At 52.0% G+C, this 26,842-nt stretch overlaps 1 pseudogene across 1 annotated transcript; it reads left to right on the forward strand.

The window, feature by feature from the left end:
* Positions 1–590: 590 nt before the first annotated feature.
* LOC122543824 (adenylosuccinate synthetase isozyme 2-like) lies at positions 591–26,173 on the forward strand (annotated as a pseudogene). Its single transcript, XR_015754551.1, has 11 exons — positions 591–688; positions 1,017–1,134; positions 2,685–2,788; positions 8,826–8,901; positions 11,798–11,848; positions 13,100–13,207; positions 14,707–14,788; positions 16,144–16,270; positions 20,555–20,679; positions 24,869–25,018; positions 25,355–26,173. The product of XR_015754551.1 is annotated as an adenylosuccinate synthetase isozyme 2-like (transcript).
* Positions 26,174–26,842: the final 669 nt, after the last annotated feature.

Genomic DNA, 26,842 nt, shown 5'->3' on the forward strand with positions numbered 1-26,842 from the left:
ATAGTGCCCAGGGATGTGCAGGTTAGGGTGGATTGGCCGTGCTAAATTGTCCCATAGTGCCCAGGGATGTGCAGGTTAGGGTGGGTTGGCCGTGCTAAATTGTCCCATAGTGCCCAGGGATGTGCAGGTCAGGGGTGTATTAGTCAGGGGTAAATATAGAGTAGGGGTAGACTAGTTGGGCCGAGAGCCTGTTCCCACACTGCAGGGAGAGCAATCGATAAACCCCAGCCCTGACTCCCTCTGTCTAAAGGGAGGGGCGGGCTGTCTCGGCCCCTGGTGGAGCATGCGCATTGACTCCCTTCGGCTGCCGCGGTGCAAAGGGTGGGGCGTGGCATGCGCACTGACTCACTCCTCCACCATGCACGTGATTCGAGGGGGAGGCGGAGTCTCTTCGACCGCCGCCGGTGTCAAGGGAGAGGGCGGGGTTCCCGTGTCCGCGGCCGAGTCTGCGCACTGAGTCCCTTCGTCTCTCGCCGTGAGTCGAGGGACGGGGCTTGCTTGGTCTTGGCGGAGCATGCGCACTGATTCACATCGACCGCCGCTCTGGAAAAGGAAGGGCGGGGGCTTCCCGGCCGGGAAGGTGACGGAACATGCGCACTGACTCTCTTCGGCAAGAGCCGTGGGGAAGGAGGGGCCGGGCTTTTGACCGGGTCGGATGGAGCATGCGCACCGACTCCCTTCGCCACCTGTAGAGGGGCGGGGCTTTTGACCGGGTCGGATGGAGCATGCGCACCGACTCCCTTCGCCACCTGTAGAGGGGCGGGGCTTTTGACCGGGTCGGATTGAGCATGCGCACTGACTCTTCGACACCTGTAGAGGGGCGGGGAGGTCGGATGGAGCATGCGCACTGACTCTTCGACACCTGTAGAGGGGCGGGGGGGTTCGGATGGAGCATGCGCACTGACTTCGACACCTGTAGAGGGGCGGGGGTTCGGATGGAGCATGCGCACTGACTCGCTTCTACCACCTACCTCCCCAGGCGATGAATGGCGCTGATGGCCGGTGGCTCCGCCGAGTCCCGAGCCGCTCGGTAACCGGGTGACGGTGGTGCTGGGCGCCCAGTGGGGGGATGAGGGCAAGGGGAAGGTGGTGGATCTGCTGGCGCAGGACGCCGAGCTGGTTTGCCGCTGCCAGGTGAGACGGGGGGGAAGCTGGACCCAGACGCATTTATACAGACACCTCAATGGGCAGGGAATAGAGGGCGGTGCAGAACCCTCCCCCACACCATGTGCAGGCCGGTCCATTAGAATGGTCTGCGCACACGTGATGGGCCGAAGGGCACGTTCCTGTGCTGCACTGCTCTGCAACATGCTCTAACTTGAAGCGTCTTTGCAGCAGCAGTGCCTGGTGCGCCCTGAGCTGCAACTTTGAAAGTGTCCTAATACGCACAGAGGGTTTTGTAAGGCCGTTTACTTCACTTAGGAGAAAGTGAGGACTGCAGATGCTGGAGATCAGAGCTTAAATATGTGTTGCTGGAAAAGCGCAGCAGGTCAGGCAGCGTCGACTCTCCTGCTCCTTTGATGCTGCCTGACCTGCTGCGCTTTTCCAGCAACACATTTTTAAGCATTTACTTCACTTACTCTGCTTTCTGTCCGCAGACGCTTCCCGACCCGCTGGGTTTTCAAAGCAATTCCTGTTTTTGTTTCTGATTTGCAGCATCTTGTAGTTTTTGTATTGTCAAGTGGTCACCTTGTTTGCATAATGTATGCAGAAAGCATTGTGAGGAATCATAAATTTGCATAAAAGATCTGTCAGTACGATACCGTCTTTGCATAAGTTATGTAGAATGCATTGTGAGGTTATTGCCTAATTTGTATAATATATGTAGTGATGTTGTGAGGTCACCTTATTTGTGTAATTTATGCAGAGGGCATTGAAGGTCATCACCTCCTTTGCATAATATATGTAGAAAGTATTGCAAGGTCATTACGTCCTTTGCATCGTCTATACAAGGCAGCCCTTCTCCCTTTTGGGTGATGGGGCCTTGTCTTGTCTGGTCACAGTTAATCCCACGGACAGGCTCTTTGTCAGGGATGTTGAGCAGCAGGGTTTGTCACCTCTCTCCCTCAGACCACCTCATCAAAAAAGAGATCACCTGGGTACTCTTGTATTAGAAGGGGATCAGAGCAGCAGGGTTAGAATCTGGCTGCAATATTGCTCATGGTTGATTCACTGCCAATGATAGGTCATTCCCCATGTGTCTGTGCACTGGTAGCATTTGCCACCTGGGAAACCTCCCCCCCCCAAACACTTTGCCTGAGCAGTGCCTAGTTCAGCAACTCTGGGGATATTCTCCTGGTCTGGGAGGGCAGGCAGTGGCCCTGTCAGTGGTGATCCGACTAAAGAGCTGGAGCAGATCTCATCGACGCATCATCAGTTGTGAGAATGATGTATATGTACTTTGTCTGTAACTATCCAGTGTTGCTCCCCAGAGCAGAATTGGTAACAGCTCCTGTTGGGACGTCACCATTCCATGCTGAAACCCTCAACCTGGAGAAGGATCAAGTAAGTGGCTGCAGAGAGGGAGGGGAAGAGATTAGGGTGATCGAACAACCAGTGCTCCTTAAACTAACTTATATGAAATACAGGAATCTTGCTGTAGGATGAGTGATCACTCCCTATTCCCAGATGTGATAACTCCTGTCTGACTATAAAAATTCTCTTCTGCTTTGTCCCCTTCCCAGGGTGGGAACAATGCAGGGCACACCGTTGTGGTGGATTCTGTCGAGTACAACTTCCACCTCTTGCCCAGTGGAGTAATCAACAAAGAATGCCACATCCTTCATTGGTGAGTGCCCTTCGTGGTGCAGCACACTGATTTGTAAAACAGTTTGTAACATTGAGACGTTAACAGTTTGAGGTGAGCTTTCTTGAACAGGAACTGGGAGCAAGAATAATCCATTCAGTCTCTGCTCTGCCATTCTGCAGGACCATTGCTGATCATTACCTCAATACCGTTTTCTCACTCTATTCCTTGATATCTTTCTTATCTGGCAATCTCTGTCTTGAACGTACTGACTGAGCTTCCATTGCCCTCTGGGGTAGAGAATTCCAAAGATTTCCCATGCTCTGAGTGAAGAAATACCTCCTTCTGAGAGTCCTGAAGGGCCAGCCTCTTATCCTGAGACACTCTGTGCTAGTTCCTTACCTCCACCACACACACTCTTGGGGGAAGCTTCCTTTCTGTGTTTCAACATATCGAGCCCTGTAAGAATTCTCTATTCTTCAGTTGCATTAGCTCTCATGCTTAAACTGCAGGAAATACAAGCCCAGTCTCGGTCTCTCGTCAAGGGATAGTCCTGTCATCCCATGGATCAGTCTGGTGAAGCTCCACTGTACTCCCTCCAAGACAAATAGATCCTTCCTTGGGTGCCCTGTCTCAATTTGTAAAAATTGTTAGTTGGCAGAACCTTTGTTATAAATGAGTAGATTTCAGTCACAGGTAAAACAATTGCAAACTGTTGGTGTGCAACCTGATAACCAAGCCACATTAATCCATAAACTGCTTCAAAAGACCAATTACCCCTGGGGTGGTACCACTGTGTTGAAACCACTGAGATAATCTTCTTTCCTGCTGTTTAGGACGGAAGTAACTTCACCTGTAAGAATACTGTATTTACTGTAAGCAGAGCTTTCTAAACCAATCAGCAAAAAAAATTGCGTTTATCTGACTGAAGTTATACCCTTTAAAGCACAAAGGCATCCATTATGAAATGGCAGACAATGAAGTACAGATGTTTGGACGCTATCCCCACTCTCTTCACTTGACCTGTGCAGCTCCCAATGCTGCTTGTGTATCCACAACAGGGTACTGGCATTGTAGTTCTGGAGAGAGATTATTGCAGGATTACAAGTGGGTAGTAGTTGCCTGCAGGGCCCTGTGTTAACGCCATTGGCTCTGTTACACCTCACTGGGCGGCACATCGAAAATTGAGCCCCATTATTCCTAGTGATGTCACAAAGATTCGAGATTTTTAAGTAAGTACTTAGAATTTCCTAATTTGACTCTAGACTCAGACTGAGGGTGACAGAGAGCATGGACCAGGTTTCTCTATTTAACAAGAATTACTGTTTATTACAAGGAATTAGACTGTACCTACATGTACCAACCATATAACAGTACCAATTAAAAGTCTAATCCCCTTATAAACCTAAACATACACACACTCTTAGACAAGGAAACAGGAAAAGTGTTATGTTTGCAGAAAAGCTGGAGCGGCATCAGTTGTTTGTATTCACGGGTTGCTGAGATGACCCTTTTGCTGGTCAGAATGTTGCTTTTTAGTTGCTTTTTCCAGATGCTGCCACTTTTTTGCAAGAAATACAAGGTGGCTAGTTTGCTTGTACCCTCAGCCTAGAACAACTACCCAAGGGAAGGTGATTAAAGTAGATTTTCTCTGCAGAGAACAGAGACTGTGCAGGTGGAGAGCAAAACACTTTTTTTTTTCTCCCCACCCCCCCTCCCCGTCATATCTTGTGGTCAGCCCCAAGGCGTTCACTTACCTGAGAACCAATCACAGGTTTCAGCCGGCAGGAGGCCTTTGTCATCGATAACTGGTCACTAGTCCGTAGACCGGTTGAATTTATGTTGCCAACCAAATCTGCATCAGAATAAAAAAAATCCCTCAGTTCTGGTTTATCTGCAACCACTTCAATTTGCTTGTTCAAACAGCTACTAATGATGCTTGCCACAAGTTTCAGGTTATGTACTTTCAAACCTAGCAACCATCCTTTCAAACAAACAGAGAACTGTTTGTTTTCATTTCAGTCTATAGTTGTAAAATAACAAAAAGTAAAAAGGCACAATCTTTACAGCTTTTCCACTGGCATTTGTGCCAGCTCAAACAAATCTCCCACTTTTCCAACTTAGAATTAGAGTTAGAGTTAGAAAAAACACACCCCAGGTCATCTCCTCTGCCCAGAAAAAGACTTGAAGAAGCTCTCTTCCTCCCTCTATAAGGATTTCAGCGAGTCCCTCTCTCACTGCACACCCCAGGTCATCTCCTCTGCCAAGAAAGTCCCAACGCTCGAACTCAGCACCACCTTCCTAACCTGCAATCTTCTTCCTGACCTCCCCGCCCCCACTCCGGCCTATCACCCTCACCTTAACCTCCTTCCACCTATCGCATTTCCAACACCCCTCCCCCAAGTCCCTCCTCCCTACCTTTTATCTTAGCCTGCTTGGCACACTCTCCTCATTCCTGAAGAAGGGCTCATGCCCGAAACGTCGATTCTCCTGCTCCTTGGATGCTGCCTGACCTGCTGCGCTTTTCCAGCAACACATTTTCAGCTCTGATCTCCAGCATCTGCAGTCCTCACTTTCTCCTAGTTAGATTTTATTGTCAGACGTATTCGAGTACAAGGGAACAAAAGTAAGTGAAAAGCGTACAGAGGAATCTCGATTATCTGCATTCATTTGTCCGAATATCAGATTATCTGGCAAGATCATAAGGTCCTGACGCTTGGCTGAGCTGTTATCTGGCATTCGATTATCCGAAATTCGATTTAACCAAACTAAATAACTCCCCGCCCGCGTCCTTCGGATAATCGAGGTTCCTCTGTTCCCTGGCTCAGTCTCTGGTGCAAAAAACCAGAATCTATAGTAACAGATAGAAACAAAACCAAAACAACTAGTTTAGCTACAAAAAGCAGAATTTTAAAAAAATATATAGAAAGCGGAAATAGAAGGAACCGAGTGAAGAAGGAAGGGAAACGTCTGTGTCTTAAAGCCACGTCTCCATAAGGTACGTGGGCCTCCGTTCCCAGAGCCATGAGTCGCTGCTACCTCACTGCTGACACCGCCCCCCCCCCAGAAACAAACACTGAGAATGCTGAAGAAACTGGGCAGCATCTGTGGAGACAGGAGCAGCACTAATGCTTCACGTCTGGGATGACTCTTCAGATCTGCAATTCTGAATGACGGTCATCCCCGAACTTGAAGTGTTATCTGCTGTCTCCTATCCATCCCTGGGCACTGTGGGGCAATTTAGCACGGCCAATCCATCCTAACCTGGGCACTAAATCCATCCAAACCGACACATCTTTGGACTGTGGGAGGAAAGCGGAGCGCCCAGAGCAAACCCACGCAGACGCGGGGGAGAATGTGCAAACTCCACACAGACAATCACCTGAGGGTGGAATCAAACCCGAGTCCCTGGCGCTGTGCGGCAGCAGTGCAAACCACTGAGTTACTGTACCACCCATGTAATACCCTGATTGGTTAGTAGATGTATACTTGACCCCACCCCCCCACCTCAGGGATTTGACCAGAGTTATCTCAGTCAGTGACCTGGAGCTGCATATTTGAGTTTATTGTTGCAGTACGTAAGTACAGCAAAAACTGTAGAAAATCGCCATTTCTGGCACCATCTTAGGCACAAAGATACATCGAGAAGAAATCCTAGGTATAGATCAGAAGAATGGAAAAGTAAAGGTCAGCATTACAGTCCTTAAAGCAAGGTACAAAGATCCCTTGCAACAAAACCGTAACTGGTTTTGATTTCTGACCCAAAGCCACGTGGAGACGCCACCTTATCTTTGTGAATCCCGTACACCTGATTGCACCTTATCTCAACAAATTACAGAGTCAGGTTCTCCTTTTCCTTCACTGCTGGTCACTTTATCAGAGGGGAAAAGCCTGTTCTTTTGGCGTTCCAGTTCCTGCTCTCAGACACCTGTCCTATGTGTGTGTTTGCAGTCTCTCAATTTTCCAAACTGTGGGCTATTCGGCTTTCACCCTTTACATTCATGCTATCCCCTTGTACAGGCTGTTCTTGCCTTTTTTTTTGTTGTTTCAACTGATTTTTATTTTGCCCTCAGTTATCCCCCCGCTCTGTGCTCCCATGCAGTCTCAGCAGCTTCCTTGCGGGTGGGGGGAAACGAGATTTAGATTTAAGTTCCTCTGTGTGAGGAACTGTGCTCTCTGAGACTGCTGGACAATCCGCTCAGCTTGGCAGCTGTTAGTCAAACTGCGCACGTTTCCAAAATGTGGCTTTCAGGAAGAAATTCATTCTGGCCGGGGATTGAGTTAACAATCTGTGCAAGGAGCCTGGTCCTGACTGTGTCTGTCTGTTTCTCAGGATCAGCCTTTTTAAATACAAGGTCTCTGAGATGATAATATCTGGACTCACATATGGGTATTTGTCTACAATCTGCTAACTGGTGATAAGGATGCAGGCCGTGTGGGGGAGGGGGGGGAGAGGAGGTGTTGATCAGCCAATGTCAGTGAGCTGTCTGGGGTTTGACACCCTCCCCCCCCCCCCCCCCCCCCCCCCCCCCGCCCCCCCCCCCCCCGCCCAAGACGGTCACTGAACAGTCCAGCAGCAGGCCCTTCAGCCCACAGTGTTGTCCATTAGGACGCCAAATTCAACTGTGGAGAAAATCAGAGGTAACATTTCAGGTCGAATCATCTTTCCTCAGAACTGCGGTTCTTCTGAGGAAAGGTCATTCGACCCCGAAACGGTTAACTCTCGTTTCTCTCCCCAGGTGCTGCCAGACCTGCGGAGCTTTTCCAGTAATTTGTTTTTGTTTCTGATTTATAGCATCTGCAGTTCTGTTTTTTGCCAAGTTAAACTAAAATCTTCCGCCTGCCTTTGCTCCGTATCCCCCCGTTCCTTACATATTCATGTGCTTATCTAAAAGCCCCTTAAATGCCCCAATCATACCTGCCTCCAACACTACCCCAGCAGCGCATTCCAGACTTCTTCTATTGTTTTCAAAAAAAAAAAATTGCCCCCTCACACCTCCTTTGAACTTTTCCCCCTCTTACTTTAAATGCATGCCTCCCAGTTTAGACATTTCAACTCCGGGTTGACGGTCAGAATATTTTTCCCGATCTACGATCTCATAATTTGGGCGGCACAGTGGTTAGCACTGTTGCCTCCCAGCGCCAGAGACCCGGGTTCAATTCCCGCCTCAGGCGACTGACTGTGTGGAGTTTGCACATTCTCCCCCTGTGTCTGCGTGGGTTTCCTCCGGGTGCTCCGGTTTCCTCCCACAGTCCAAAGATGTGCAGGTCAGGTGAATTGGCCATGCTAAATTGCCCGTAGTGTTAGGTTAAAGGGGTAAATGTAGGGGTTATGGGTGGGTTGCGCTTCGGCGGGTCGGTGTGGACTTGTTGGGCCGAAGGGCCCGTTTCCACACTGTAAGTAATCTAATCTAATCTAGACCACTATCAAGTCTTCCCTCAGCCTCCAAAGAAAACAACCTCTCCAGCCTCTCCTTGTAGCTCACGCCCTCTAATCCAGGCAGCATTCGGGTCAACCTCTTCTGCACCCTCTCCAAAGCCTCCACATCCTTCCCGTAACGTGGTGACCAGAATTGAACGCAATACTCGAAGTGCGGCCTAACCAAAGGCTTGCAAAGCTGCAACACGGCATCGTGACTCTTGTATCCCTGACCAATAAAGGCAAGCTGCCTTTCCCACCTCAATCTGTTTGCATGGCCACTTTCAGGCAGCTATGGACTTGATCCCAAGGTCCCTCTGTATGTCAGTATGTTCAGGGTACTGCCATTAATTGTACACTTTTGTTTAACTGTTTAAAGTGCAGCTCCTCTCACTTGCCTGGATTAAACTCCATCTGCTATTTCTCTGGCCATATCAGATCTATATCCCACTGTACCCTTTGACAACCTTCTACACTGTCCACAGCTCCATCAACCTTTGACATTGTCTGCAAGTTTACAAACTCGCCCACCCCCACCTCCATCTTCGTCCACCTAGGCCAGTGCCTGTGGGAGACAAAAGGGGTGGGAAAGGCCCGTGAGGTTTGAATGGGCTGAGTGGTTTTGTAGGCAGCTGTTGACTGCAGCTCTTGTATCTCCAGGCAATGGGGTGGTTATTCACATCCCAGGACTCTTCGAGAAAGCTGAGAGGGTGCTGACCGGGAGCCTGCACAGACGGTCTGTCAGTCTCTATCCACATTTACATGTTTCTTTACTGTTTTCAAATCTCTCTACGATCTTCCCCCTCCCTATCTCCCCCTCCTTCTCCAGACCCTATGCTCCCTCCCTATCTCCCCCTCCTTCTCCAGACCCTATGCCCCCTCCCTATCTCCCTCTCCTTCTCCAGACCCTATGCCCCCTCCCTATCTCCCCCTCCTTCTCCAGACCCTATGCCCCCTCCCTATCTCCCCCTCCTTCTCCAGACCCTATGCCCCCTCCCTATCTCCCTCTCCTTCTCCAGACCCTATGCCCCCTCCCTATCTCCCCCTCCTTCTCCAGACCCTATGCCCCCTCCCTATCTCCCCCTCCTTCTCCAGACCCTACGCCTCCTCCCTATCTGTCTCTCCTCCAGACTCTACACACACCCCCCCCCCCCCCCCAATCTCTGTAACCCCCTCTAGCCCCAACACCCCTTCCTACCCCTGTCACCACCTTCAACCCCTACGCCCTCTCCCTATCCCTGTCACCACCTATGCCCCCTCCCTATCTCTATCACCCCCTCCAATCCCTTAAGTCTGTAAGATCATTGCAGTCCTTCAACCATTGCCTCCTTAAACCTTGGCTCGTCATCTCTCCTTTAAATCGTTCAATAAAACTGAGCTCTTTAATCCAGTGTTTGGTTGCATTTCCTTCCTATGTGCTGTTTGTTAATGTTCCAGTAAAGTGTCTTGTTACATTCTGCAATGTGAAAGGCGGTATATAAATGCAGCTTTGTATGTTTGTTCACCGGTGGACATTGTTAGCTGGACTAAACCTGCTGAGTAGTTATTTTGCCGCCTTCACCGAAGGAAGGTAGCAGCATTTTTCCCCCTAATTTTATTTCCAGGTTGTCAGCAGTTTCTGGAATGACTTCTAGACGCAGATGTCAAATGTGTCTGCACAGAGTCCTCTAGTGCGGCTGTGCAGCTCGCAGGAAACAGTGGGACATCAGACTTGATGAGCAGGTGTAGGCCATTCAGCCCCTCCAGCCTGTGCTACTATACAATAAGATCACAGCCAATCTGCTTCTGGTCTCCGCTCCAATTTCCTATCTGCCCCCCGCAATAACTCTTGACTCCATCACCAATCCATCCAGAAAATCTCTCCATGACTATATTCGAGGCTGAGTTTAATGACCCAGCCTCCTCTGCTGTCTGGGGAAGAGTATGTTCCACAATCTCTCACCGTCTTCGGCAAAACAGAAAATTGTTTACCACTTGCCCCCTGTCGAGTCCTCTCAGGAGCTGACATGGGTCAGTAAAATCGTCTTTCGTTCTCTTAACCTCCAGCGATGTCTGCCTATCCTCTGACCCCTGCCTATCCTCCGACCCCTGCTTCCTAGACTACTCTATCTGTGCTGCTATACCTCCCTGTGGACTGATGTTTGTAGTTCTTGCGAGAGATCCTGGAGAGTTTGGAGGAGACCAGTTGTCTGAACGCTCCTATGTTGTCTTCCACCTGGTCTCTGCCCCTGCTCTGGGACGTCTCAGTGGTGAGCACTGCTGCCTCCCAACACCAGGGACCCAGGTTCGATCCCACCCTCGGGCGACTGTCTGTGTGGAGTTTGCACATTCTCCCCGTGTCTGCGTGCAGTTTCCTCCGGGTGCTCCGGTTTCCTCCCACAGTCCAAAGATGTGCAGGTTAGGGTGGATTGGCTGTGCTAAAGTGCTCCACAGTGTCCAGGGATGTGTCGGTTAGGTGCATCAATTAGGGAGTAAACGTAGAGTAATAGGATAAGGGAATGGGTCACCCTTTGGAGGGTCAGTGTGGATGGGTTGGGCCAAATGGCCTGTTTCCACACAGTAGGGATTCTATGTACCTTTACTCCCCTGCTTATTTTTCGGAGGTCAGCACTGCCGGCTGAGTCTGGTCTAATGTTTCCTGATGAAGGGCTTTTGCCCGAAACGTCGATTCTCCTGCTCCTCAGATGCTGCTTGACCGGCTGTGCTTTTCCAGCACCCCACTCTCGACTCTGATCTGCAGCCCTCACTTTGGCCCAGTGTTTTATTGTCCGTCCTGAGCTGGCCTTTGAGCTCCTCTGAAGCACATGCTGAAGGGACCCTCCCAGCGATTCAATCCAACCGAGTGTCACGTTTGGCCCCTCCAGCGGGTAGTTCAGAGGCAGCTACGTAATTGTGGGTCTGGATTCCCTGAAGGATATGAGTGAACCAGATGGGCTTTCTCTGAGAACCCAGCAGTTGCTTGGTCTTCAATGAGGCCTCTTTGCTGTTCACTTTGAAGTCATGAGGAATTGCAGTTTAGATTAGATTAGATTAGATTACTTACAGTGTGGAAACAGGCCCTTCGGCCCAACAAGTCCACACCGCCCCTCCGAAGCGCAACCCACCCATACCCCTATATTTACCCCTTACCTAACACTACGGGCAATTTAGCATGGCCAATTCACCTAACCTGCACATCTTTGGACTGTGGGAGGAAACCGGAGCACCCGGAGAAAACCCACACAGACACGGGGAGAACGTGCAAACTCCACACAGTCAGTCGCCTGAGGCGGGAATTGAACCCAGGTCCCTGGCGCTGTGAGGCAGCAGTGCTAACCACTGTGCCACCGTGCCGCCCAATCGGAGCTCTATCGGAGTCTCTCACTATCTTTGTATGCATGTCTCCAGTAATTTGCATATATGTGCGCACTCACTAATTCCAGTCTGTCTGTCTCTCTCGCTCTTTCTATTTTTCATCTGTCTCCCCCCCCCCCATTCTGTCTATCTCTCCTCACCTCTTTTGTTCCCCCCCTCCCAATTGACTATACCGCTGTTATTTGGGAGGGGGTGGTGTTAGCCCAGAGTATCATCCGTTGTGGAACGTGATGACAAATTCTGTCACTTGTCTCTCTCTCTCTCTCCCGCGCGTGCAGGTTTGGAAGGCTGGGAGTCGCGGTCGGTGATATCGGACAGAGCCCACATCGGTGAGTTGGTGGTGTGTTTGAGATGCTGGAGGGTGAGGGATGGCTTGCACTTGACTGGCTTCCTCTGTGTGTACCCGTCTCTCTCCAGGAGTGTGTCCTTTGTCTGTAAGGTGCTCATTGTGCTACAGTGTTTACCTCCATGCCTTTCAGTGATGGAACCTGGAGTAGGCCACTCGCCGTCTGAGCTCACCTCCACTCTAAATGTTAGCTTATTGTCTCCACGGATGCTGCCTGACCTGCTGTGATTTCCAGCATTTTTACGTTTTCAGTACAGATTCCAGCGTCTGCATGACATTGCTCACATTCCATTCCCCCCTCAATAAACCATAATATTCTGAGCTTTCGGAATTACTTCTGTCCCTGAATCCTCATATTTTGCGATTAAAGCACCCGGCTCTCTCTGTTTACGTAAAATCCTTGGATTTTACCGTTCCCTGCCAAAATGGACGATTTCACTTTTTTTTCCCCCCCAGTTACTTTGTCAAACCCCTTCAGAGTCTTGAACTTTCTGAGGGAGACAGCTGCTTGTACTTCTCCAGCAGAACGAGAAAGCATAGATGCCTGGCATAGAGCTGATGGACCCAATGGCTTGGTTCTGTGCTGCGTAGTCACTGATAGTAAGTCTACTTGACTGTTCTCCTCTTGTTTCCAGTGTTTGATTTCCATCAGGCAGTGGATGGTGTGCAGGAGCAGCAAGGTCAGAAGGTGGCCGGGAAAAAGTGAGTGTGCCGGACCACGCCTCGCTGAGACTGGAGGGAGGTGGGCCGTATTTGCGGGGCGTCAGTGTTCAGAGGTGACCGGCCCATCTTTGACCTGTTCTCATCTCTCTCTCTCTCTCTCTCTGTCTCTCTCTCTCTCTCTCTCTGTCTCTCTCTCTCTCTCTCTGTCTCTCTCTCTCTCTCTCTCTCTCTCTCTCTCTCTCTCTCTCTCTCTCTCTCTCTCTCTGTCTCTCTCTCTCTCTCTCTCTGTCTCTCTCTCTCTCTCTGTCTCTCTCTCTCTCTCTCTCTGTCTCTCTCTCTCTCTGTCTCTCTCTCTCTCTGTCTCTGTCTCTCTCTCTCTCTCTGTCTCTCTCTCTCTCTCTGTCTCTCTCTCTCTCTCTGTCTCTCTCTCTCTCTCTCTGTCTCTCTCTCTCTCTCTCTGTCTCTCTCTCTCTCTCTCTGTCTCTCTCTCTCTCTCTCTGTCTCTCTCTCTCTCTCTCTGTCTGTCTCTCTCTCTCTCTCTGTCTCTCTCTCTCTCTCTCATCCCTGTCAGCCTGGGGACCACTAGGAAAGGCATCGGACCAGTGTACGCATCGAAAGCCTCTCGCACCGGCCTCCGTATCTGCGACTTGCTGTTGGACTTTGAAGAGTTTTCAAAATGGTAAGGAATCAGCGCTTACTTTCTGCCTTCTAGCAGAGGTAACAAACAGGGGAGGATATCCCCTTCTGTTTTTTTAAAAAAAAACCCTGGTGTCGTTACTGAGATCCTACCTGTTCTCGCAAAACCAAACATCTATGTCTCGAGGTGCGTGCAAAATTGGAGTGGGCCATTCAGCCCCTGAATCCTGCTGCACCATTCTGTAATATCCGGGTTGAGCTGGTTACAGCCTCAAACTCCGCCTTCTCACCTGACCTTAGTAATTCCACTGCTGATCTCACTGCCTTGAAACATGTTCAGTGGTTCATCACCCATCTCAAGTGGTTCATCCACCCATCACAGGTTTCCTTTCTGTACTGAATACACGTTCCCATCCGGGGAAGGAAATCCGCCATCCATACCTGATCTGGCCTGGGCAGCACCGTGGCTCGGTGGTTAGCGCTGCTGCCTCCCAGCGCCAGGGAACCCGGGTTCGATTCTCGTCTCGGGCAACTGTGTGGATTTGGCCCATTCTCCTCGCGTCAATCTCTGGGTGCTCTGGTTTCCTCCCACAATTAGCAGTTCATGCTAAATTTAGCATTGGCCGTAATAAATTGCTCATAATGTTCGGGGATAGCTAGGTTAAGAGTCAGGTATAAATTTAGGGGAATGGGTCTGCATGGGTTACTCTTCAGAGGGTCAGTGTGGACTTGTTGGGCCAAAGGGCCTGTTTCCACACACTGTAGGCATTCTATTCTACAATGTGACTCCAGACTCTCAGCAATGCGGGGTTGACTCTCGACCACCCTGAAAAATGGCCCAAGTGACCCACTCCGTTCAGGGGATGGTTATGGGTGGGCTTGGAAAGCTGGCTGCCCAAGTGGGGTGGGGGAGAAAGTGAGGGAAAGGTGTAAAAATTCCAACGAGTCCTGCACCAGACGGAAAGGAAGTCCTCAGCAATCCGATCCAGGCCTTTCCCGCAAAGACCCGGATCTTCCCCCCTCTTCCCCAGGAATGGATTGAAGCAAATTCTGGGTATCTCTGTCCTGGCACTGAAGGGGTAGCTACCTGTAACGAGGTGCATTTAAATTGGAACCGCTGCCCGGGAGAGAGTTCTCTGACATTCCTCCGTTTCGTTCACGACCTTTTCACGATCCAGACTCCACTCAGGAGCTCTCTCTCTCTCTCTCTCTCTCTCTCTCACACCCGTGGTGTCTGGAAGAGGTGTGGTAACCTCACTGGGTTGTTGTGGTGTGGAAATCGTTGAACTGTGAGGGTCTTCAGGGTGGTTTGCTATGTCAAATGTGCTCATTCGTTGCAAAGTATTAAACCCTCATTAACTTCTCTCACTCTTTCTCCTACCTTTCCCCCTCCCCTCATCTTTCCCCTTTCATCTTACTCCCACTCTTTCCCTCCCTCCATTTTCCCCACCACCTCCTGTCTCCCCTCCATCTCCCCCACTACCCCCACCTTACACTCCCTCCCTCCCTTCCCTCCATTCCCTTTCTTCCCCTCCACCCCAGCTTCAGAGGGCTTGCCCGTCAATATAAAAGCATGTACCCAATGCTGCACATCGATATTGAAGGAGAGTTGGATAAACTGAAGGTAACTTGGGTCTAGTTTGTACTGGAGAAAGTGAGGTCTGCAGATGCTGGAGATCAAAGTTGAAACTTTATTGCTGGAACAGCACAGCAGGTCAGGCAGCATCCAGGGAACAGGAGATTCGACGTTTCGGGCACAGGCCCTTCTTCAGGAATGGCCTGTGCCCGATTCCTGAAGAAGGGCCTGTGCCCGAAACGTCGAATCTCCTGTTCCCTGGATGCTGCCTGACCTGCTGTGCTGTTCCAGCAATAAAGTTTCAACTCTAGTTTGTACTTGTGGCTTCGTTGGGTTGGTTGCACGCTCCTGGTCAGTCCTGGGACGTATTGGAGGTCTGTTTCTCCTTCCCCAGTTTCCCGTTGGGGTGTAGAATGGCCTGGGCCCTCCATGTAACCCTCATACCTTGCTTCCTTCCCCCTCGATTTGGCCTTTGGACAGCTTAAACTTGCCCTACCTACATTCCCCACCTCGAAGACCCTGAGTGTTGCTGCAAAAGGGAAGGTTTGAGATATAAAATTTAGACTGGGACTTTACATCACGGGGTGGGGGGGGGGCGGAGAACCTTCTAGAGGTTAATAAAATCATGAGGGACATTGATCAGGTGACTCATGAGGGTCTTTTCCCTCTGGTAAAGGAGCTCAAGACGAAGGAATGTATTTTTAAGGTGAGAGGAGAAAGATTTTATAAAGGACATAGTCATAGAGACGTACAGCATGGAAACAGACCCTTCGGTCCAACCCGTCCATGCCGACCAGATATCCCAACCCCATTTGCCAGCACCTGGCCATTATTGATGAGGGGCAACTTTTTTTTTTAGTGTTTCGTGCATGGAATGAACTGCCAGAGGAAGTGGTAGATGCAGGTACACTTAAAATGCTTAAGACATTTCGACAGGTACACGAGTAGGAAAGGTTTGGAGGGATATGAGCCACATGCAGGCAGCTGGGACTAGTTTAGTTTGGGAATGTGGTCAGCATGGACTGGTTGGGCCGAAGGGTCTGTTTCCACGCTGTATGACTCTGTGACCCGATCAAAGTGTTTGAAATATCAAGATGATTTGATGGGTTTGAACTAGAGAGAGTATTTCTTGGGTTGGGGGAGGGGTTGCTGCTGGTGTGGGAGCAAAGGGGATTGAGAATGGAGTCATGGCTGGGGGGAGGGGGTGTTGTATCATTTTGAAAAGTGGAGCTGGAATGTTTTGGCGCAGAGCTGAGGAGAGGCCATGCTCCACGCCAGTGGAATCCTCTCCGTTACCAAAATGCAGCGGAAGGTGAGAGGGTGAAAGTACGGAGTGTTATACCACGTAGGGTAGGGGAGAGTCGGGTTGTTTTATTAACCGTGCCTCCCCACTTCCTCTGCAGGAATACTCTGAGCGGATCCGCCCCCTGGTGAAGGATGGGGTTTATTTCATGTACAAGACCCTCCGCGGACCACCCAAGGAGATCCTTGTGGAGGGTGCCAACGCCACGCTGCCGGACATCGACTTCGGTAAGAAGCCAAAATGCGGGCGCTGCACTCTCCAATCGCGCCGCAGGCCCGCAGTAAACTCTGAGCTACGTTCAACCGTTCCTATTCTGAGGAGAGCAAAGCTGTGTCACTGCCCCGTCTGTGTGCCAGTCCCACCCCTTGCAGCTGACCACAGTTCCTCACCCTCTCACCCCCACCCCAAGGTGTTTACCTCCTCTCGAGATTGTTTTTGCTTTCTTCATAATCTGGATAATTTTCTTCAAAGTCACATTTGTCTTTGGACTGTAATAAATCTGACAAAGCTTCATCAATAATTTCAACAGCAGTTCTGTTAGGAATTCAGAATTCCAAGGCCAATAATTACCTTTTTCCATCAGTCTTCCATTTTAACAGTACATCATGACAAGAGACGAGTCTAAACTATGTGGAAAAGGTCATGAGGTAATCTTGCTCTGCTAACATGCCCAGTGTCATTGAGCTACAAAATGTCTCGCTCTCGTTTTGGGTGTCTCTCACACACACATTATCACCTTACACCAATCCATTGACAGATATCTTTAATTCTTCAGAACAAATGTGTCCCCCGTGGTCAAGCACTTTCTTCTGTATTGGTATCTTCTTTAAAGTCTTGACATCAGAACATGATAAGATCTAGGAATTATTGAATATAATAGTGAGCTTACTTGTTAACCATGTGATTTAGTGTCTAAACGTGGGAAGCAATTCTGTATCTTTGGAGCAGTTCTCTCCAAGATGTCTGAGATGTTTTCTTTTGACCCTGATATTAAATCATCCAGGCAATATTCCTTCTGCCATATCTTCCTAATGTCGTTATTGATTATTCTCACTTCAAAGTGTTTTCATTTTGCAGTGTCTCAATGTTGCTTTTCTATCTGGCTTTTAATATTGCAATATATCGATGTTGCTTTAATCTCTTTCTAAATAGGTACTTAAAACAGCACGGATATAATGCTGTATTTAAAATACGAAGATAGTGTTTTCCTTATCTTTGAAGGGTTTTAAACTCTTCAGTATAGTACCACTGGTTTATACGATTCTGTATCTGTGTTGATTAACTGAGATTTTTTTTCAGGCAAATTGGATTACACAGCCTAATAAAAATACCTATTACATTGCATGATTTGCCAAAGTAAAGCCTGATGTCTGTTCCCTTAGTAAACCAAGGTTTTAAACTATAGATATCCTCTTAATGTGGCCTCAGTCAACTGCCTGTATTCTTTTGTTGGACCCGATACCCTCAGGGCTTCTAAATTGCGGCTTAATTCTGGCTCTGTGCTGTTAATGGTGCTGCAATCTGTTCAGTTCTGGTGTGGTGACTTTGCCGGTGCTGCAATCTCAGTTTAAATTACTTTTGTGCAGTTGACTTACCCTGTGTAGCTGCGTGTCATGGTGTCCTCTAGCTGTGGGGGCAACGTTCGTGAGTGACAAGGGTTCCTTCTTAATTGTTGGACTTCAGCCCCTAGTATGGCGACGGTGTAGTGTATTACTGTTGGACTGTTAATCCAGAGACCCGGGGTCCTCGGGTTCAAATCCAACCATGGCAGGCAATGAACTTTTGAATTCAGTTTGGAAAAAAAAAGGCTGGAATTTAGAATCTAACGATGACCATGAACCCATTGTCGATTGTTGGGAAAACCCATCTGATTCACAAATGTCATTTAGGGAAGGAAACTGCCACCCTCACCTGGTCTCCAGACCCCCACAACAATGTGGTTCAGTCTTAACTGCCCCCTGAGCAAATAGGAATGGATAATAAGTGCTGGGCCTAGATGACGACGCCCTCATCCTGTCAATGAATTTTTGTCAAAATATTTAGAGATTTTTCCCCTCGTCCAACAGGGATATCTAACTTTACACAGAGCTCTGATGCCTGTTTGTTTCCTAGTTGATCCCCTAAATTGGATTACTCCTACAGATTCTCACTTCCCGACTGAGTCTGTAACTGCCAGGTGTGACTGACCTCTGGTTGGCGCTTGCTCCCGCGTTTCTCTTACCAGGTCTGAGGTGAAAGGGCTGTTCCTCCATGGTTGATTTTTACCACAGCTCTGTCTGCAGGCTGTTTGACTGACTGTTCAGCTGCTAACTGTTTGAGAGCTGGTTAAAACTTGACATTCTTCAGAGCTGCAAGTATCCACTCCTGCTCCTGGGTCTACAGGAATTCTCTGCTCCTGAGTTCATTGGAAACCTGGATTGTGTTCTGATCTAAGATTAAGCAACAAAGCACTGTCAGCTTTTGTTTTTTTCCCCTACCCAATGAGCCTTCAAGAGAAGGGACCTTTGTCGTTTATTGTGCGATAGTGATCGGGCACAAGCTATGTGAGCAGGATAGATACTCATGAGGAAACGGGTCCTGACCGTACAAGATTGGTTAGGCCACAGATGGGATATGCTGGTCACCACACTGTCAGGAGAGGATGCAGAGGGGACTCACCAGGAAGTCTGAGACTGGATAGGCCGCTTTCCTTGCAGCAGAGGAGGTTGGGGGTGTGGGACATCTGACTGAGGTATACAAAATAATAAGAGGTATAGACTGGGTAGATTGTTTTCCCCACGTCTAAGATCAGAGGGCATAAGTTTATGTTGGTGGGGGGGGGGTTAAGTTTAGAGGACATCTGGGGGGAGTAGAAATATGAGACGTACTGTCCGAGAGCACGATGGAAACAGCTACACTTGCAACATTTAAGAAGCAGCTGGATGAGCACTTAAAACACAAAGGCACTATCGGTTGTGGACCTAGTACAGGTAAATGGGACTAGTATAACTTGGTGTTTATTGGTTGACATACCTGATGGGCCAAAGGGCCTGTTTCTACTCTCTATGACTCTGACTCTAAGATCCATGCTGTACATCTCTATGACTCTGAACTGGTTCTTTTTCTCCACCCTCGCAATGTCATCAGTACTGGGTGGAGCTTAACACAGTCTCCCAACATTAACCCTTCCAAAACCATTACATTCTCCCACTGACGTTTCATCATTTTCACTGAGGCCGCAGTTATGGAGATAGCCAATTCCTGAGCATCTCCACCAGCAATGCCCCCTGACCAGTCTGGGTTGGCTGACCTGATGTGAATCGAATCAGTTAACCAGGATTGAGGGCTATCAGCTCCTGCTGGGTCACCAGGTCAGAGAGGCAATAACTGCAGATGCTGGAATCCAAGGTGAGACAGGCAGGAGGCTGGGGGAACGCAGCAAGGCAGGCAGGAGGCTGGGGGAACGCAGCAAGACAGGCAGCGTCAGGAGGGACAGGCAGGAGGCTGGGGGAACACAGCAAGGCAGGCAGCATCAGGAGGGACAGGCAGGAGGCTGGGGGAACACAGCAAGGCAGGCAGCGTCAGGAGGGACAGGCAGGAGGCTGGGGGAACACAGCAAGGCAGGCAGCGTCAGGAGGCTGGGGGACCACAACAAGGCAGGCAGCGTCAGGAGGGACAGGCAGGAGGCTGGGGGAACACAGCAAGGCAGGCAGCATCAGGAGGGACAGGCAGGAGGCTGGGGGAACACAGCAAGGCAGGCAGCATCAGGAGGGACAGGCAGGAGGCTGGGGGAACGCAGCAAGGCAGGCAGCATCAGGAGATACAGGCAGGAGGCTGGAGGAACACAGCAAGGCAGGCAGCGTCAGGAGGCTGGGGGACCACAACAAGGCAGGCAGCGTCAGGAGGGACAGGCAGGAGGCTGGAGGAACACAGCAAGGCAGGCAGTGTCAGGAGGGACAGGCAGGAGGCTGGGGGAACACAACAAGGCAGGCAGCATCAAGAGTGGGAAAAGTCAATACACTCCCTGTGTTGACTGACTTAAATTGTTCTTTGATTTTTCTGAAGTTGGTTTTCTTGCAGCTCAGTCCTGACGCCTGTGAGATAGATCTGTTCGACCTGGCATCTCTTGTTTTTCACTGGTTTGCTAAGTTCGGTGTGACCAAGCCATGCATTGTCTGTATTCTGTTCTAGGTACCTATCCTTTTGTGACCTCCTCGAACTGCACTGTGGGTGGGGTGTGCACTGGACTGGGGATACCCCCTCACAACATCGGTGAGGTTTATGGTGTTGTGAAAGCATATCTCACCAGGGTGGGAGTGGGTGCCTTTCCCACAGAACAGGATAACGTGAGTACCCACTGTCCTCTGGTCGCTCCTCCTGGCTGTTTGAAGTGTATTGCCCTATTGCCGGGACGTGTCTGACTGAAAGCTGGGGTTGGCCTGTCGCGTCAGTGTCCCTGCTACCCCGGGTTTCCTCACTCCCACCTCCCTGTCACTCCCTGACCCCTCACTGTGCTGCCTGTTGTTTCCCAGGAGCTGGGTGAGCTGCTGCAGCGGCGAGGCCATGAGTTTGGTGTCACCACGGGCCGGAGGAGGCGATGTGGCTAGCTGGATCTGGTGTTGGTGAAATACGCTTGCATGATTAATGGCTTCACAGCGTGAGTACTTGGCAGGGCCTCTGTGTCGCGCTAGATCAGCGTCGGTGTTCGGTTCAGCGCGTGGCCCTGACTGCTTTTCATTCTCCTCTCCATCCCTCCGTCTCGCCCAGCCCTGGTCTCTTAGGTTGTATCTTCTATAACTCTAAATTCCTGCTGCCCCTACACCCCCTCCCAGTCTCTGTCACCCCCTCCCGGTCTCTGTCCTCCTAACTTCCTCCCCATGTCTGCGTGGGTTTCCTCCGGGTGCTCCGGTTTCCTCCCACAGTCCAAAGATGTGCAGGGTCAGGTGAATTGGCCATACTAAATTGCACATAGTGTTAGGTAAGGGGTAAATGTAGGGTTATGGGTGGGTTTCGCTTCGGCGGGTCGGTGTGGACTTGTTTGGCCGAAGGGCCTGTTTCCACACTGTAATGTAATCTTAAAAAAAAGAAAGATCTGACCCCAAGCCACATCAGGAGATATTAGGGATGTGTACCAAATGTAAGGGAGGGTTTTAAAGAAAGGAAGTAAGAGGTATTCAGAGAGGGGATCCAGAGTGTGTACTGTTCTAGGCACCACCCTACCAGAAGGATGTGGATGCTTTGGAGAGCGTACAGATAAGGTTTGCCAGGATGTTGCCTGATATGGGGGGATTTTAAGTGACGTAGCAAGGTCAGATAGACTGGATTAGTTCTCACAGGAGGTTGAGGGGTGACCTGGTAGAAGTTTATAAGATTGTGAACGGCAATGGTTAGAGTGGAAAGTGTGAGGCGATTTCCCAGGGTGGAGGGGTCATTCACTAGGGGACACAGGTTCAGGGGGTGAGGGGGTGGTGGGGTGTAAAGGAGACGTGTGAGGCGAGGTTTCTCACACAAAAGGTGGTGGGTGCCTGGAACACGCTGCCAGAGGGCGGTGATGGAAGCAGATACAATAACAGTGTTCAGGAAACACCTGGATAAATACATGGACAGGAAGGGAATAGAGGGATACGGATCCTGTAAGAGAAGACAGTTTCAGTATGGAAAGGCAAAATGGGTCAGCACAGGCTTGGAGGGCCGAAGGGCCTGTTCCTGTACTGTATTGTTCTCAATACTTGAGAAGCTGAAATTAGGAGTCTGTGTGAGGGGAGGGGGGTGTCTGAGGGGAGGGGTGGAGTCTGTGTGAGGGGAGGGGTGGAGTCTGTGTGAGGGGAGGGGTGGAGTCTGTGTGAGGGGAGGGGTGGAGTCTGTGTGAGGGGAGGGGTGGAGTCTGTGTGAGGGGAGGGGTGGAGTCTGTGTGAGGGGAGGGGTGGAGTCTGTGTGAGGGGAGGGGTGGAGTCTGTGTGAGGGGAGGGGTGGAGTCTGTGTGAGGGGAGGGGTGGAGTCTGTGTGAGGGGAGGGGTGGAGTCTGTGTGAGGGGAGGGGTGGAGTCTGTGTGAGGGGAGGGGTGGAGTCTGTGTGAGGGGAGGGGTGGAGTCTGTGTGAGGGGAGGGGTGGGGCCTGTGTGAGGGGAGGGGTGGGGCGGAGTCTGAGTGGAGGGGTGGGGCCTGTGTGAGGGGAGGGGTGGGGCGGAGTCTGAGTGGGGAAGGGGGTGTCTGAGGGGAGGGGTGGGGCGGAGTCTGTGTGGGGAAGGGGGTGTCTGAGGGGAGGGGTGGGGCGGAGTCTGTGTGGGGAAGGGGGTGTCTGAGGGGAGGGGTGGGGCGGAGTCTGTGTGGGGAAGGGGGTGTCTGAGGGGAGGGGTGGGGCGGAGTCTGTGTGGGGAAGGGGGTGTCTGAGGGGAGGGGTGGGGCGGAGTCTGTGTGGGGAAGGGGGTGTCTGAGGGGAGGGGTGGGGCGGAGTCTGTGTGGGGAAGGGGGTGTCTGAGGGGAGGGGTGGGGCGGAGTCTGTGTGGGGAAGGGGGTGTCTGAGGGGAGGGGTGGGGCGGAGTCTGTGTGGGGAAGGGGGTGTCTGAGGGGAGGGGTGGGGCGGAGTCTGTGTGGGGAAGGGGGTGTCTGAGGGGAGGGGTGGGGCGGAGTCTGTGTGGGGAAGGGGGTGTCTGAGGGGAGGGGAGGGGCGGAGTCTGTGTGGGGAAGGGGGTGTCTGAGGGGAGGGGAGGGGCGGAGTCTGTGTGGGGAAGGGGGTGTCTGAGGGGAGGGGAGGGGCGGAGTCTGTGTGGGGAAGGGGGTGTCTGAGGGGAGGGGAGGGGCGGAGTCTGTGTGGGGAAGGGGGTGTCTGAGGGGAGGGGAGGGGCGGAGTCTGTGTGGGGAAGGGGGTGTCTGAGGGGAGGGGAGGGGCGGAGTCTGTGTGGGGAAGGGGGTGTCTGAGGGGAGGGGAGGGGCGGAGTCTGTGTGGGGAAGGGGGTGTCTGAGGGGAGGGGAGGGGCGGAGTCTGTGTGGGGAAGGGGGTGTCTGAGGGGAGGGGAGGGGCGGAGTCTGTGTGGGGACGGGGGTGTCTGAGGGGAGGGGAGGGGCGGAGTCTGTGTGGGGACGGGGGTGTCTGAGGGGAGGGGAGGGGCGGAGTCTGTGTGGGGAAGGGGGTGTCTGAGGGGAGGGGAGGGGCGGAGTCTGTGTGGGGAAGGGGGTGTCTGAGGGGAGGGGAGGGGCGGAGTCTGTGTGGGGAAGGGGGTGTCTGAGGGGAGGGGAGGGGCGGAGTCTGTGTGGGGAAGGGGGTGTCTGAGGGGAGGGGAGGGGCGGAGTCTGTGTGGGGAAGGGGGTGTCTGAGGGGAGGGGAGGGGCGGAGTCTGTGTGGGGAAGGGGGTGTCTGAGGGGAGGGGAGGGGCGGAGTCTGTGTGGGGAAGGGGGTGTCTGAGGGGAGGGGAGGGGCGGAGTCTGTGTGGGGAAGGGGGTGTCTGAGGGGAGGGGAGGGGCGGAGTCTGTGTGGGGAAGGGGGTGTCTGAGGGGAGGGGAGGGGCGGAGTCTGTGTGGGGAAGGGGGTGTCTGAGGGGAGGGGAGGGGCGGAGTCTGTGTGGGGAAGGGGGTGTCTGAGGGGAGGGGAGGGGCGGAGTCTGTGTGGGGAAGGGGGTGTCTGAGGGGAGGGGAGGGGCGGAGTCTGTGTGGGGAAGGGGGTGTCTGAGGGGAGGGGAGGGGCGGAGTCTGTGTGGGGAAGGGGGTGTCTGAGGGGAGGGGAGGGGCGGAGTCTGTGTGGGGAAGGGGGTGTCTGAGGGGAGGGGAGGGGCGGAGTCTGTGTGGGGAAGGGGGTGTCTGAGGGGAGGGGAGGGGCGGAGTCTGTGTGGGGAAGGGGGTGTCTGAGGGGAGGGGAGGGGCGGAGTCTGTGTGGGGAAGGGGGTGTCTGAGGGGAGGGGAGGGGCGGAGTCTGTGTGGGGAAGGGGGTGTCTGAGGGGAGGGGAGGGGCGGAGTCTGTGTGGGGAAGGGGGTGTCTGAGGGGAGGGGAGGGGCGGAGTCTGTGTGGGGAAGGGGGTGTCTGAGGGGAGGGGAGGGGCGGAGTCTGAGTGGGGAAGGGGGTGTCTGAGGGGAGGGGAGGGGCGGAGTCTGAGTGGGGAAGGGGGTGTCTGAGGGGAGGGGAGGGGCGGAGTCTGAGTGGGGAAGGGGGTGTCTGAGGGGAGGGGAGGGGCGGAGTCTGAGTGGGGAAGGGGGTGTCTGAGGGGAGGGGAGGGGCGGAGTCTGAGTGGGGAAGGGGGTGTCTGAGGGGAGGGGAGGGGCGGAGTCTGAGTGGGGAAGGGGGTGTCTGAGGGGAGGGGAGGGGCGGAGTCTGAGTGGGGAAGGGGGTGTCTGAGGGGAGGGGAGGGGCGGAGTCTGAGTGGGGAAGGGGGTGTCTGAGGGGAGGGGAGGGGCGGAGTCTGAGTGGGGAAGGGGGTGTCTGAGGGGAGGGGAGGGGCGGAGTCTGAGTGGGAGGCCTCTGTGAGGGGAGGGCCGGTGTGTCTCTGTGACAGGGGTGTGTGTGTTGGAGAGAGGCAGTGTCTGAGGCGGGGGGGGCGGGGTGTATGTGTCAGTCAGTGAAGGGGAGGTATATGGCATGTGTGTGTACCGTATTTATGTGCGATTAGATTACATTACAGTGTGGAAACAGGCCCTTCGGCCCAACAAGTCCACACTGACCTGCCGAAGCGCAACCCACCCATACCCCTACATTTACCCCTTACCTAACACTACGGGCAATTTAGCATGGCCAATTCACCCTGACCTGCACATCTTTGGACTGTGGGAGGAAACCGATGTCTGTGAGACTGTCCTCTTTCTGGCTGAAGCTCTGAGCTGCTCTCTCCCTGACCTCCCACCTTGTTTTTCTCTCCGCAGCCAACCAGGAGGTGCTGCACTAAGTGCAGGTTGAGTGTGTGACCCTGGCCGGGTGGAAGAGCAGCACGAAGGAGGCGGGGAGTTTCACTGAGCTGTCTGAGAACGCCAGGGGTTACGTGCACTTCATCGAGGAGCATGTCGGGGTGCCGAGTGAGTTTCGGGGTGGAGTGTGCGGGCTGAGGGAGTGATTGATTTATTTTTTCCCCCCCAACACTCTGATGACTCACCGGGGGCCTGAGTTACACCAAGGAGGTGTTCTGAGGCCAAGGAGAGACACTAACTGGCATTCTTTCTGGTTACAGAGATTTGTGGGGTGTGGTGAGGGGAAGCAGTTTGAGAATGTGGATTTCTCTTGTGTTTGAGGTGATTAGTTTGAGTTGTTGGGCATGGGTTCGCTCTCCACTCATTTTCGCTCTGGTGTCAGAAGAATTGTGTGTGTTTACCCCAACCCCGTTTTAACCTCCGTCCCCTCTTTTACCCTGACAGTTTAAATGGATTGGAATAGGCCAGGCCCGGGAATCCATGATCCAGCTCTTCTGAGGATGAATGTGACCCAGAGAGGGAGAGAGAAAGAGACAGGACATCCAACTGGACTATTCCTCACTGTTCGATACTCATACTCCCCGAGGACCACCGGCTTGCCAACCAACACTGACCAAAACATGGATTTCCCCATTTCGGGGCTCTTCCTGAATACGCTACAGTACTACCTCTGAACCATCCGCCAAATTCCTCTGAAAGTTCCACAATCTGCCAGTTATCTGCTTCGCAGTCCCAGTTCTCGTCCAGTGTAGAGTGAATCCCTTACCTGTGTTTTCATTCTTGCATTTTATTTTAATGCAATCATCGAGGCAAGTATTATCTGCAAAAATTTTGTATTCGCAGTGTGTGTGTGTGAGAGGATATCTGAGGTAAGTGCTCTTGGGGGCTCCTTTGACGCATTGTATTTCTTTGATACCTCTGCCCAGTTCAGGTGGAATCACCTTTATTTACTCTCCGCCCCTGGTGCGGAGAGAATTAACCTGTCAGTGCTCCTGCTGCTCCAGCATTTTAAAAAAAAAAGTCATTTTGTATGACATGGACATAGTTGGCTAGGCTGGCATTTATTGCCCAGAAGGCATTTGAGTCACCCACGTCACTGGGGGTCTGGAGTCACATGTAATATTAAAATTCCACCACCTGCAGTGACAGGATTTGAACCTGGGTCCCTGGGACGTTACCTGGGTCTCTGGACTGACAGGGAGAAAGTGAGCGCTGGAGATCAGAGTCCGAAAAGTGTGATGCTGGAAAAGCACAGCCGGTCAGGCAGCATCCAAGGAGCAGGAGAATCGACATTTCAAGCTGGTGAAGGGCTAATGCCAGAAATGTCGATTCTCCAGGTCCTCGGATGCTGCCTGACCGGCTGTGCTTTTGCAGCACCACGCTGTTCATCTCTGGAATAACAGTCCAGTGATTAATACCATTTAGACCATCGCCAGCTCATTACAATGAGTGTGGGAGCTGCTGTGGGCCTCGGTGTCACCATCGATGTCAGGGGAAGGCGACTGAGTGGTCCTCAGGGTGTCCCTGCCCTGATGTCGGGCGATGGATGGGAGGGAGGTGTGTACTGTTGCCTGGAGACTCCCCGCTGGCCTCGCTCTGAGCAGGTGGAGAATAGGGCAACCAAACCTCGTCTCTTCCTGTCTGGGAAAACTCAAAATAATTCTCCATCTTTCCGGAGAGGTGCGAGAGGAACAAAGTTCGTTTGTGCTCTAGATTCTGGGTGTGAGGGCATCTGTTGCTGTGGGATACGTGCACCACACTGGCATAGTTGGGCTGCTTGTCCACAACAGACCCCTCTGCCAGCACCACAGCCCATGTACCTTCCTCCAGGTAACCATCCCGAGTTGCCAATGATTCACAACAGCACCAGAATAAAAACCATTGAGGAGGGGTTGAGGGGGCACAGTAAATGGGTTTTTCTTTTACACCTAA

Source organism: Chiloscyllium plagiosum, unplaced genomic scaffold (genome assembly GCF_037043375.1).
Source record: "Chiloscyllium plagiosum isolate Xiang-an unplaced genomic scaffold, Cpla_swu_hap1 HiC_scaffold_46, whole genome shotgun sequence".
In the NCBI taxonomy this organism is placed as follows: domain Eukaryota; kingdom Metazoa; phylum Chordata; class Chondrichthyes; order Orectolobiformes; family Hemiscylliidae; genus Chiloscyllium; species Chiloscyllium plagiosum.